Source organism: Tyto alba, unplaced genomic scaffold (assembly GCF_018691265.1).
Source record: "Tyto alba isolate M040663 unplaced genomic scaffold, T.alba_DEE_v4.0 Super-Scaffold_41, whole genome shotgun sequence".
NCBI lineage: Eukaryota > Metazoa > Chordata > Aves > Strigiformes > Tytonidae > Tyto > Tyto alba.
Genome location: NW_024881317.1, coordinates 21,318,370 through 21,332,052, shown reverse-complemented (window position 1 = coordinate 21,332,052; position 13,683 = coordinate 21,318,370). Strand labels below are relative to the sequence as shown.

Below are 13,683 nucleotides of genomic sequence, written 5' to 3'. Positions count from 1 at the left end.
ACATGAGATAAAGGGAGTCATGGGAGAGAAAGAAAAATGAGGCAGATCCGTAGCTGGGATGGGGAAGCAGAATAAAGGCGAGGGGGGACCTGCGAGACCCCAACCACCCCAGACCCCCTGCACGTGAAGCTGGGGGTGCAAACTGGGAAAGCACTGGTATATCATGGGGAGCACTTAGCATCCCTCCCCAGCTCCTCCTGGCTGTGCCTACATGGGGATTTGGGGAGAGGGACCCGGTCTGGTGAAGAGATGGCCACACTTTCATCCGTGAGTCCTCCTCTCCTCCTGCGTCCCCTAACAAAATTTTGCTCGAGGTGTGGGTCGCTCATGGAAGCAGCCGGACGCTTTAACCTGCCTCTGTCTCCAGCTGTCAATCGCTGTAAATATCTGGGAGGCAGTAAATGCTGGGAAACAACGGAGGTGCTTTAAATGCAGCCCAGAGCCAAACCCACCGCTGGTAGGGCTCATAAATATCCCCTTTGTATTTCTTCTCTGTCAGAAGGCAGCAATAAAAGAGAACAAAAGCCAAAGCCATCATGGGGAGGCTTCAGCATCTCTGGTGCCTCCTTACCCCTTCCAGGGCATGTCTAAGAGCGATGTGGAGTAAAACCCAATTAGCTGGGGGGCAGCTGGTGGCACGGGAGTGTTGGCTGGGCATGGGGAGCCCAGCACTGAGATGGTGAAGTCAGGAGCTGGCACGTGAGGCTCCTGAAGGGCTCAGTGTGGAAATCATTGTTTTTCCTATTATTTCCCCATTTTCAGCAGGCTGAGTAGCACTGAACATCTGCCTGAAGGCAAGTAACCTGGCCCAGCTCTTGAAACCACCGGCTTCATTGGCAGCAAATGAAGTCCTCGGTTGAAGAGATAAAGTGAGGGCTAAAACGCTAAAATTATCTGTGCTGAAACCGAGTGAGAGTGAATGCTGTTAAACAGGGCATGTGATGGGAGAAACAGGTAATTGCTGGCACCAAGCAAACCCCAGGCATCGCTGGGGAAGCCAGGAAAATTTCTCTCCTTTATCAACGGGTCGCACCACCCCATCAGCCCTAAAAGCAAAGGACTCCCAGGGTGGCAGGACCCGCACTCGGGGAAGGTGGAAGCCCCGTCCAGAGGCAGGCATCAGCGGTGTAGCTCTGCCCCTATTGTGATTTTTTTTAATAAGCTCAAGTCTCAGCTGGACGCGGCAAAAAAATCAATAGCAGGACTTGAGAAAGCAGTCAAAATACATGGAGCTAAATTGGCCACCCCGCAGGCAGCCATGTGGCTTCTCGGGTGTTGTGATGTGCAGCCGCACCGAAAGGGGGGGGGGGGGGGGGGAAATATCACTATTTCAAGAATCCTTTGAAATAATTGCTTAAGATTATTGAAGTCTTTTCAAATACCAGGGGAAGATCCAGAAGTGCTTTTTAAAAAGTTGGTGGTGGAAGCTGGAGGAGTGAGGGAAGCCACCTTCCCAGTGCTGAAGGCATCTGGGGAGGGTTGGGGTGCAATTTTCCCTTTCCCAATTAGAACTGAAGAGTGGCCTGCCACTCCACCTGCAGAAGCCTTATCTGCAAAGCAGCATATCAGCTTTGGCAGAAAGCCTCTCTTTCTCCAAAGTCTCTTTAATTCTATTCTTTTAGATCTGTCTTTTCAAGTGCGGCCCCGACGACATCCTTCTGCCCTTACAATAGAGACGGTGTCCTGAATTGTTTTATTTTTGGCAGCTTCGCCTTCAGCTCCTCTGTGGCTGGGAGATGTTGTCCCCCTCCGCTGCCTCCAGCCCTCCCTGCAGCTGCTGAGGATGCTGAGATGCTGTTGGGTTCAGGGACGGCTATTTCGGTCCTCGGCTGCCGACGGATGCAGGACAGACGGACGCTTTTTGTAGGCATCTCCCGAGGCTGTGCAAGCCTGTCCATGAGTTGCGGCATGTGGCTTTTGCTGGTTCGTAGCCAGGTGTCTGTAGGGACAATCTTGTAACCCACCCTGCACCGGCCCCATGGCACACCCAGGGCCAGGCTGACCTTTTAACGTTTGCCGCTTGGGGCTAGCCCAGCCCTGAGTTTTTAATGGCTAGCAAGCTTTCCCACAGCTAGAGGAGAAAAGATGGAGGAAGAAAGTGGGGAAAAATATAAAGAAACAATTCTCTTCTAACACTTCTCCTTTCTTTTTTAGTGTGAGCCCTTCCGGGAGGAGGTCTTTAAAATTAATAATGTTCTTTCTTTTTTTCTCTCTACTCCCAAGACTCCTGGTTTAAATTAATGAAATGTCAAATACTATTAAGTTCTGATCATGTGTTTGTGATAACGAAAGGACTGATTTCCAGACAGTTTACAACTCTGATCCATTCTCCCCCTCCCCTTTTTTTTTTTTTTTTTTTTCTCCTCTCTGATTAAAACTCCCTTTATTAGATTTGTGCTTTCATCGGCTCTCTCTGATTTCCATCCTTTGTGGTCCAAGACCGGGGAAAGCCTTTTCACTGAGCAGAAGATTTTAAGGTTTTTAGCATTCTAGCATTTTCCTGAAACGACTGCTCAGACCAGGGGTGGCAGCCCCCACCACGGTGCTCTGCTGGAAGCCAATGGGTGCTCCCAGGGACCTCACAGCATCTACCCCTAAGACCCCAAACCCCTTCATTACTTTTCTCACTTCCTTCCTTCTTTCTGTACTTGGGAACTATGTTAATGAGTTTAAAAGGTCATGTAATAATCCGATGCACCGTAGCTGGCAGCTTTGCAAGGAAAGAAGAGGTTTGTTATCTTCCCCAAGTGTTCTTTCTCGGCAGGGAAACGACAGGGGCGATTACACCTAATGCCAAGAGTGGTGTGGGTCAGGCAGAGGATGGCTGGTTCCTGCTGGCGGTGTCTGGGGGCTGCAGGACACAGCACACATCGGGGCCGGACCTGTCACCGCGATGCAGCTGCCGAGGCAGCAGGGATGCCAAGTTGGGTTTTCCTGATGGTGACTTTACCAGGACACCGTGAAAAAGAAAAAAAAAGTCCTCTGATGGCCACGAACTGCCTTGGGAAAGACCAGTTGGGGGTGTCTGGGGAAGAACACCCCAAAAGCTCCAGCTGCCTGGCTATGGACCATGGCAGCCCTTGCATTGCTCGCTCCCCCGACAAGGTCGTATTGGTGAGGGTTGTACAGCCGGCAGCGCTCCTAGAGGGATGATTTAGGGACAGATGAATGGATGGACTTGCATGTAGGCAGCTAGACAGGCCGATCCGCTAACGGATGGGCAACGAGGCGACAAGGTGCTCTTGCTGATGGTTTCATCAATCACCCATCTGGCTGGGTTCTCCAGCAAACTGGAAGAGCTCAAAGGGTTAATCTGTAATTTAGGACTCCACACCAAAGACACAGTCATTGGGAGAGAAGAAAGCCCTGTCGAAGGCTTTAGGAAATAATTTGCCTTGGCACTTTCTTATAAGAGTGAATTGATTTTTGCTGGGCTGTGTCAGGCTGAATTATGAATGGGGGAAAGTAGGGCTGGTGCTCCCAGAGGTGAAGGTGTGATAATTAGAGGCACGTGTGGAGGGGGCTGGGGGGCTGCCTCCTTTCAGCGGTTCCCACGTGAACCTGAGGCCACAGCATCATCGTCTCCAGAGCACTCGGAGAGGCGGGTTTGCTACAGCCTGGACACAGAGGTGGCCCCCCCCCCCCCCCATGTGGTGCTCCCCAGATTGGGCCAGGAGCAGCCCTTCCTGGACCACCCGGGACCATCTCCTCTCCCTGCGCAGCCAGCAGAGCAGCTGATGCTGGTTGATGAAGAGCATAGCGAAGCATCGCAGTCCCCCTGGGAGGAGATGGGAGGGTGCAAGTGAGCGAGACGTGATCCTGTCACCCTGCCCACCGCAGCCCTGCTGGGAAGGGACCGTGTCCCCAGCCACGCTCCCGGCCTTAAAACTCCTGGCATTGCCTCGCTGCCTGCATCCATCTCCATCAGCCCGGCGCTGAGCTTGCCGCCCGACCGGCGGGTTGGATCTGCCCCCCAAGTGCTTTATTGCTTGCGCCCCGCTCAATGCCGCTTTCCGAGGCGAGGACCCTCCTGCAGGCTGCTGGGATTTGTAGTGCAGTAAAGCTGGCGGGCAGGAATGGGGGCCAAAGCAGGCTCTGGGCTTGCTGCTGGCCTGGCCCATGCGGCTCCCCATGGCAGAGCCCGGGCCAGACCTGGCCCCCGGCACGGAGAGCCCCCGGGGAACGCGCCGTCTGCCTCCGGCGCAAGCCTCTTCTCCGTGGCTCGGGCTGAGCGTCCTGCCGTGCCGCTTGGCTTTTGTTTGCCAGCTCAAGGGGAGGCAGTGGGAAGAAAATGAGGTCTGGGCTTTTTCTTTTTTCCCCTTGCCCTTTTATTTATTATCATCTATTATGAACCAGCTCTGGCTCATCAGTAAGACCTGGGAACAGCCACTCCTGAGTAAGAGAGAGCTTGTAGAAAAACCTTGCCTGATCACAGCCACTTCTTAAACAAAGGGGCTCAGACTATCCGCTTCCTTCCCTGCCCCTTTTCCCAGTAAATCCACCGCCCCCCCCCCCCCCCCCCCCCCCAAAGAACAGCTCAATCATTAAGCTGTCTGCTCCCTAATCACAGCTATCCCAGTAATAAGCACTGGGTTCATCCAGCTCGGCAGAGCATTCCCTGGTTCCTGGGAGGATGGAAATGCCCTGCTCCCCCGGGAGACAGGCAGGCACAGAGAGGAGGAGGCTATCGCATGGCACATCCAGCACTCAGCAGCTGGGGGGGGGGGACGGCACAGGGCGTCTCCTGGAGCCGTGGCTCAGCTCCCCCCAGGTAATTGTGCATGGAAATGGATTCCCATTTCTCTGCTCAATCGTCCTGTTTGCTGTCACAGCTGAACGTTTTGCATGTGCAATTACCCGTCCCTGCATATATCTGTGGGCACGCTCAGGTGTCGACTGCCAGCCTTCGGCGGCCGCCGCGCAGCCACGTCGCTCTGCGTTTGAGCTTTAATAGCAGTCAAGCAGAAGCCATTTTCCATATGAAGCTGCAGGACCTGTGGGGTAGATAAATGGGTTTGAAAGCCTAGCAGTGTAATGAGTTAATTTAAAACCTGCCTTCTCTTCCTGTATATTAATTTACTTGGTATTATGTTTAATCTTTCACTTACTGGGGTTTTATCAGCTTCTTTCTCCCCTTCTCCCTCTGGCAGCTCCCTGGGATGCTCTGCCACAAGCAGGAGCAGGAGGAAGCCAAGCCAGGGCTGGAGAGTGGGAACCAGACCTGGGCCAAGATGAGCTGCTGGGTCCCACGGGAGCCCAGGGTGGCACCTTGCGGTCTTCTGCTCTCGTGGGTGCCCAGCAAGCAGGTGTGGACCGATTCCCCCACGACTGTGGGGAGAGCACTGCCTGGTCTCCCCGGTGCCATTTGCCAAGGTGCTCACCATTTTAACCAACTGGGAGGGCGGCTGAGGGAATTAATCAGCTCGAATCAGGACAATGGTAGCTGACAGGGCAGCTGGGGGTGGAAGCGAAGGGCTGGGTTGAGCTCAGCTCCTGGTGCCTTCTCTAACTTCCCACCTGCCCCCGGACAGGGGGGTGCCCAGCTCTGGAGCCCCCCCAGCACAGCGCTGAGCCTGGGAACCTCGAGCCAGCGTTCCCTCATGCCCCGCACCCAGCTGCAGCTCCAGCCCCTGCTTTGCTGCCTTCCCACGGTTGGCCTCGTGCAGAGCGGTTGAAATTTGGCTGCCTGGGGATGATCTTGCCTGAGCATCCGTTATGCTGGTCCTGCTCCCGTCCTCCTGCCAGCAGCTGCGAAGCCTCGGGTGCGAGTGGATGGAGCTTTGCATGAGCCCCTCTTTGAAGGGGCACGGGAGGCCCGTGTAATGAATAAAAGGCTGGTGCAGCCAGGGAAAGCAGGGAAGAGATGGCAGCAGCAGCTCCTTGGTGCTCTGAGGACATGCAGTACAAGCCAAATCAGCCAAGTGAGACGCAAGTACCTGTTGCACATCACAGCTTTGCACCCCTGGTCTCGCTTCAGAGGCAGCGTGAGCCAGGCTTTGTGTCACCCCATAAAGGAGGCTGCAACACGGCTGTGTGCCCAGGGCTGGTCCGGATCCCCGCTGGATTGCCCGCTGGTCTGGTCAAAGAGAAAGCAGAGGGTGCGACGTGGCAGGCGGAGGGCAGGGCTGGGCAGGGCTCACCAGCAACCTGGTGACGATGCAGTGGTGGGTGCCAGAAAGCACATCCGACGACACCCCTGCCATTTCCATCACCTGTCTCTGAGGGGTGCTAGTTTAAACTGTCTCTGAGAAAGACTGATGGATGATCTGGAAGAGAGAAAGAGCATTGTGGGGCTTATTTAAGCCGGGTTGACCTGAGAAACTGTCGCTGAGGCCATCGTGACAGGGCGGTTGAATGCCAGGGAGAGGAAGATGGGAAACTGTAGGGAAAAGCGTGTGGGTCAGGGCCCTGGGGCCACATCCAGCCTGTGCAGCAACGGGGTCACGGGCAGGAGGTTCAGTCGGTGCCTGGCTGCCTCTTCAGTGCCAGGGGAGCATCGGCAGCAGCTGCTGCTGGGAACATCCCCCTCCCTCCCCTCTTGCTAATGAACGTAGGTGAAACTTGCTGTGCCATGACTTTAATCAGCAAAGAAAACTGCAAAGCCTTTTTGTTTTGGTTCCTTTTTTTTTTTTTTTTTTTTTTTTTTTTTTTCTTTCTCCACCTGCTGAATTCAGCGCCGAATGCGAATTAGGCAGCGTTTGGGCTTGGCTGCATGCCTGCTTCCCCTGCTAATGCAAGGAGGCAGCCTCTCCCGCACATCGAGCCTCCCGGGCTAAGCTACGGCGCGCCTGGATCAGCCCTTTGCATCTCACACTGTGCGCAATAACCCCCGGAACTTAAAGGCTGCTTGCCGCAGGCTTGGCCTGTGCAAATCCTCTGAGCGCTGGCCCAACAAGGTCAGCCCGTTCCGGGGAGCAGGACTGGCCCGTGGCACCCATGGGTGGCCAGGCAGAGTGGCTCTGGCTGTGGCAGTGGGCTGGGGGGCGAGGAGATGCCACAGCAACCTTGGGATCTGAGCCTGCAGCAAGCTTGTGGGTGCATTAGCCCGTGGCCAGCATGCAGAACCTGGGGCCAGTGTGCAGGCAGCGCGCTCAGCAGTGACCAGCAGCCAGGGGAAGGTGTCCCAGAGCCCCGTGTGCGTGGGGGGATGCTGGAGCGGTACCCCCAGGCTCACCTACGGGGTCTGTCAGCATGGCAGGAGTAATTTGCAGCTCCATTAGCACTTGGAGTTGACACAGCGGCCCCACAATGTGTCCATTTGATAAGAGGCAAGTTCCACTGAATAATGAGCAGTAATTGGATTTCAGGGTTAACCAGCTTGCAGCAAAAATAGAAAAGAACGGAGAGCCATTGGATATTTCTGTTCTGGCTCATCAGACACTGGAGGTTTATCTCTGCTGAGAATAGCACAGGAGAGGTAAAGTTATTAGTGACCATCAGAGCATGGTGATACCATCTCCCTCTTGTGTTTAGTGGGATGAGTCTGCGCGTCCTCCGTGAGTTTCATTTAAGGCTATGGGAGTTTATAACCCCCTGTGGGAGAGCTCTGCTCGACCACCGTTGCAGTGCAGCCGAGAGGAGAGAAACCAGCCCCCTTTAGTATGCAGGAGCACCCAACCTCTCTGCCGTCAGCCAGAGGGGAAGGCAGGAGCCGGCAGCCTGGGGAGCGGGCTGGGACGGCCACCAGCAGGCACAAGCCAAGGTGTCACCTCATCCAGGTGACAATCTGGCACGGGGAAGGCTGGCACACGTGCGGCACCATCGTGCTTGGAGCTGCAGTCGCCCGCTTCGGGGTGGCATCAGCAGAGGTGGAGCGGGCACCGGCGGCTGTGCCGGGAGCTGGGAGATGCCGTCTGAAGTGCCACACGCGGCCACGATGGCCCGTCTTCCAGCAAGATTCATTCATGCTGGAAGCGGTGTGGAGAAGGGCTATTAGCATGGTGGGGGGAACGGAGAGCCTGTCTTACAAGACGAGACTGAAAGCACTTGGCTTTGTTTAGCCCAGCAAAGGGAAGGCAAAGCAAGGATATGATTACTCTCCATAAATACATCAAGCAAGTAAACACCAGGTACAGAAAGGAACCATTTAAGCTAAAAGAATGTGCTGGCACAAGAACAAATAGGTTTAAACTGGCTAATGTAGGCTGGAAATTAGGAGACAGTTTTTAACCATGGGAGTTACAAGACAGTTTTTAGCCATGGGAAGCAGAGGAGGAAAAATACTGCAACTGCAGGGGCCTGAAGTGGGACTCGGCAGGGTCCTGCCCGCTCCAGGCTCTTCCAAGAGCTAGCGTGCCCTGAGCTCCGCAATTTCCTAGGGCAGGGAGCATCGTTCCAGCAGGCAGGGACAGCCGGCGCCAGCCTTCTTCTGCTCGGGGGGCTGGCAGGTACCCAGCTCCTGGGACAGCCCCCCAAAGTGCTTGGGAGCAGAGGGGGTGAAGAGCCAGAGGCAGCCAGCATCGGCCCTTGGCAGAGAAGGCACCACAGGAGCTGAAGCATCCGCTGACCTGAGTGGGGCAGCTCACAGCACCCAGATTTGGGCTGGCAACCTTATGCTGTCACTGCTTTTTCTGGATTTTCTCTGGAAATGGCGCACAGCTGGGCCACCAACTCCAGATTTTACCTCTTGCATGAAATTATTCTGAATTCCCTGTGTATTCTAGGGCCTGCGTAAAGGATGGGTGAAGAATCTGCTGATGAGGACTCTAATCAGTTTTGAGAGCAGGTAATTTCTCAGCTAGAGATCATCTCCAAACAGGAAATCAGATTCAGGAGATAGCTGCTTTATGCAGCACGTCATGGTGGACTAGAGCAAAGCTTGTTGTAATAATAAGCAGAGCTGGAATAAGAAGATCATTACTAACATTATGCATTAATTACTTTACAATCCTCCTACCAGGTGGGTTTTCCTATCTCACTCATCTCTAATGTTAATGATATAGGAATAATTCTAGACCCAATCCTGGCATCTGGGCAGGAGTTTTGGATGCTGATCTCCTTCCTGAAGCAGGAGGAAAGACATTCCCTGCCTTCGGCGCGTTCTGAGTCTGGCACCGTGCCTGGGATCATAGTAAGACACAAAAGCATCTGATGGAAGCGACCACTGGATGGAGCCTCAAAGGTCATAACAATACCCGGTTCTGGTGCAGATGGTGTTCACTGATGAAAAACGCCAAGCACGAAGGCAGTGAGCATCAGTACTGCGGCGTGAGGTACGGAGGGATGCTGCCTGCGCTCCTGCCGCAGGGCCGGGGCTGGGCAGTGGTGCTGAGCACACAGCCCTGCTCCCAGATCCGTGCCCTGGAGCCAGCTGCCTGCACCTCTGCCTGCTCCTGACCCCGGAGCCAGCTGCCTGCACCTCTGCCTGTTCCTGACCCCAGAGCCAGCTGCCTGCACCTCTGCCTGACCCGGGAGCTGCCTGCCCTTGTGGTGGCTGTAGTTTCCTCTGGGCAGGGAGCACCCACATTTCCCCCCACCTCCCCGGGCTGCACAGGCTGGGATGCTCTATAAAACTTCACCAAACACATTGTTTCACTGCAAGGCAAAGAGAGATAACGTAGCCGTGTGAAGAGAATTCCAGTTTTCATTAAAACCCACAGACCTGCAAGCCTCTGCTCCTGCTTGAATAAGGATGAGGATAATATTGGCAGGAGAAAATGAAAACATCTGATGATACCTGAAGCAAGAGCGTGTCAGGAAGGGGGCTCGCAGCTAGGCTTGTGGAAGGGAGCCCAGAGCCTTTCCCCGGGGCAGGATCCCGTGTGCTGAGCCCTCGGCGGCTCCTCTCCCCCCAGCCCTGGGAAGGGGTAAGGCAAACCTGGCCAGAGGGATAAGCTTAGATCTGGGAACAGAACAACACACAATTCAATCATCTTGCAAACTTGCAACAGAGCACCCCGAAGGCTGCGTAGCCATGGGGTTTACGGATGAGTGCATGAACATGCTCACTAAAAGCGGGCCTGTGGAGGGAGCGAGAGCTGCTCGGGGAGGGGGGATCACTGCTGCAGATCCGTACGCCTTTCTGCAAAGATTAGTGTCTCCTGCACCAGGCAGCCCGTGCTGGGTGTACAGACACGAGCACCACACGTGTGCGGGACGTGGTGTGAGTTGGTCTCACAGAGAAATGGTTGAGGATGCTCCTGCAAGGCCAGGAGGAGCTGTTTGGGCATGTGGTGCAAGGAGAGGGGCTTCCTCCACGGGCAGCTGGGCTGCAGAGCTGGCAGCTTGGGCCCATCATCTCCAGGCAGAGATACTAGCATGGTTGCTGAACGTACCAAGCGCCAAGTAAGGCTACGGCTTCCCTCAGGCCCTGCTGACATGTCATACAGATAAAATCTTCCTTGGGAAGCCCCTCCGGCAAGGCACCGGCTGCTGGCGGTGCCGTGCACCTGGGGACAGTTTGGTCCAGTGTCCCCCGATCCCAACGGGACTGGGGTTCACTGGGAAAGCGGAGGGCAGTGGATAACCTGCCCCAACCACAGCCAGCTCTTCTCTCCCCAGGGATCCAGGAATGTTTATCCCCCCACTGGGTTGGTACCGCTGCCAGGTTGTTGGGGGGGGTGAAGTGTCTCTTCCTGTCGCAAAATAACGCAAGTGGGTTTGCTTTGTGTCCTGGTGGCTGGAGCTCAGCATCGGGGCTGCCTGTGCCCTGCACTGGAGGACACAGCTGAGCCCTGACAGCTCGACGCACTGATGGCCGCAAAGGCTTTGTGGCCATCAGTGTGTTGAGCTGTCAGGGCTCAGCTGCATTGCACACCCAGCCCCCCAGGGAGCCCAAGGGAGGCCAGGGGGGTGATGGACAGCCCCGGGGGGTGCTGTACATCCCGGGGGGGGAGGTGTGGGGAGCTGCAGACCCCCCCACGGACTGACTATGCGGGCGCTCTCTCTTTAAAGCAATCCCGGCCGCGATTTGTCACCGGGGCCGGGAGCGGGGAGGCGGGAGCGGGGAGGCGGGGGGGGGGGCGCGGCGCCTCGGTACGGCGGTGGCGGCTGCGGGAGGTGCCCGGTGCCGCGGCGGAGAGCGGAGCCTTGAAGCCGCGTTACCGCGGGGGGGCCGGCAGCAGCCGCCAGCCCCGGGGTATGCGCTCCCCCCCGCCGGCGGAGCGGGGTGTGGGTAAGCGGGAGCGGAGGAGCGCGGAGCCAAGCGGATGAGCGGCGGGGAGCGGGGCGGAGGAGCCCGGCCGAGCCCCGAGCGGCGGAGGATGCGCCGAGCCCCGCGGAACCGAGCCCAGCTGCAGCGCGGCGCGTCTCGCCCGGCCGCCGCTCGAGCCCTCGGAGGTAACGGCGGCGGAGGGGAGCGGGGAGCGGGGCAACCGGGGCGGGTATCCATCCCCCGGGGCGGGGTGGGGTGGGTGGGGGGCACCCTGCCACCGCCCTGCGGCTCCTCAGAGCATCGCTCAGCAAAGTGCTACCCAGCTCCCTCACCCCGGGAGGGCTCCCCGCCTCCTCCGGCTCAAGGGGTTCCTTGGGGCTGGCAAGTGGGGGTCACCGTGCTCTCGGCTCCCCCCGAGCTGCTGGAGGGCCAGCCCGGAGCGATGGCAGATGCTCAGAGCCGACCTCAAAACCGCTGCGATCGAAGCTTGGCTTTGAGGTTGGATGCATCCAGTAACCTCAGGCAGCGCGCACGGGAGACGGGCAGAGCCTGGCGTGGGGCTGCCGGCAGGCCCGCTGCTTGCCCGCCTTGCCACCCGCCCCCCAAAACCGGCCAACTTTGGGCTGACTCCACAGGATGCCTGGCACCCAGCGCTGCCGGTAGCTGCGTGTGCAATGGGAGCTAGTTTCTGCCTTAGGCTGGAGCTAGAGGAGATGAGAAGGGTGCCTGGACCATCATGGCTAGACTTCCAGGGACCAACGGCTCAAGGACGGATGATACCCCAGGTTTAGCAACGAGAAGGGTTCGATTCAGCCCCAGACATTTGATTTCCAGCTCTTCATTCACCAGATGATCTGCCCTGCTAGGGAAGCTGCCTGTACCCATCTTACGTCTTGCTCAGCTTCCCTGCCAAATTAGGGCAAATTGCAAAACTGTCCTTCTGCCCCAACCCCCCCCTCCCCCCGCCCATGTCTCTGTTGAGAAACTGAGTCTCATCTCATGTTCCTTGACTTGTACAGGAGCAGCCCACTGCAACAGCAACTGGAGGGCCCCAGGGCTCTCCTTTTATCTGCTGCGCTGCTAACAGAGGAGAGAGAGGGGTTTAATTATCCTCAAGTGTCAGTTCAAGATAAATCTGCTGGGACACAGCTCTTGGCAGGTGTGAAATAACAGGACATTTTCATGCATGGGAGGCTGAGCTGAGAACAGTTCAGTGGTTTAATTGGTGGCTCCTAGGAAAGGTTCGTGTCAGGGTACAGAAAATGGGACGGTGCAGGCTCCAGCAGTGATCCTGGTGCTACAGCTGGGGCAAGGGGAAGATGGATGCTGAAGGCAAAGAACTTTCCCCGGTGCGTTGCTTGAGGGGCTTGATGCAGAGCGAGTGGTCTGGGCTGGTAGTGCAGCCTCAAGCCGATGCCGTTCTCCAAGGGGCTGATGCTTTTCCAGCAGTGCTTCATTGCTGCTTGTCTTTTCAGTCGGTTCCCAAGGGAGCCCTTGCGGGGCCATCAGAAGACATGCCCTGTTTTATGGGGTACCCGGGGAGCCAAGAACAAGGGAATTACCTCCGGAACCAGGGCACTCCGGAGCTGTCTTCTAAGCAATGTAAGCGGGGATGGCCTCAGGGTTTATTGAACAGCTTCTCCTTCCTCTTCCTGCCAAAAATCCCTGAAATGCTTTACAGGAGCTCTCGAGATAAGCATTTGAAGAGTTTCAGTTCTCCAATTCCATGGGGAAAAGCCTCTTCCCTCTCCAAATTGTTGCAGCAGGGGAGCTCGGCACCCACGGGGGATGTCCCCGCCCTGCCAGGGCTGCAGTGCTGGGATGCATGAAGCATCTGCCTCCTCGTCTCCCGTCCCGCCCTGTGCTGTGCTCGTTGGCCCCTGGAGCCGGATTCGGATCAGAGAGCAGAAGCTCCTCCACACAGTCCTCCAGCTCTGGCATCCCACCGTGGCCGTATCGCTACCACGAAACGAGCCCTTTTTGCGGCCAGCCCCTGTAACGTGTCGGTCTGGGACACACCAGCGGGAGGAAGGAGGACATCATGTTTTACTTTATTGTTCATTCAGATTTGCTGAGCTCTTCTCTGTTCTCATTCCTCAGCTGTCCCAGGGGGGTGCGGGACAGATGTTTTAAAGAAACAGTGCCCCTCATCCCTGCTGGCTCGTTGGAGGAGATGTGGATACGAGGAGCTGGTGCCGCTGCTTTTCCAGATGAAGCTGTGGTGGTGTGTTGTTATTGTAGTTATGTTCCTTGTTTTAGGGTCCAAGATAATGATTTAGCTGCACTTCATTTCAGCGCTGGGTGGAACAAGCCAGCCTCTGTGTAGTTCCCACCAGCATGTAACAGCAGCTGGCGTTAGAGGTCTGGGCTTGGTCTTGTCTCATCTGTACTGGCCACTGTCAGTTCTGGCTCCTCTTGTTAATCGCTGGTGTCTCTTGCTCACACTGTAAGGAGACATTCACCAAATGTCCTTGTAAGACGGTGAGTTTTGTAGATGCGCAGATATGGTGTTTTCAGGAAGACCCAGTTATTAGACGTCATCTCAGTGCCGTCCCCTTTCCATTTGTGCTTAGTGAATGCCACCGTTTGCT

General features: G+C 56.3%; 1 protein-coding gene across 1 annotated transcript in view; it reads left to right on the top strand.

Annotated features, from left to right (window-relative positions):
• Nucleotides 1-11,167: 11,167 nt before the first annotated feature.
• Nucleotides 11,168-13,683, top strand: part of LINGO1 (leucine rich repeat and Ig domain containing 1) — a 172,707-nt gene continuing 170,191 nt past the window's right edge. Inside the window, exon 1 of the mRNA XM_042804058.1 lies at nucleotides 11,168-11,277. The gene's annotated coding sequence lies outside the window, so the exon portion shown is untranslated. The remainder of the gene's footprint in view (nucleotides 11,278-13,683) is intronic.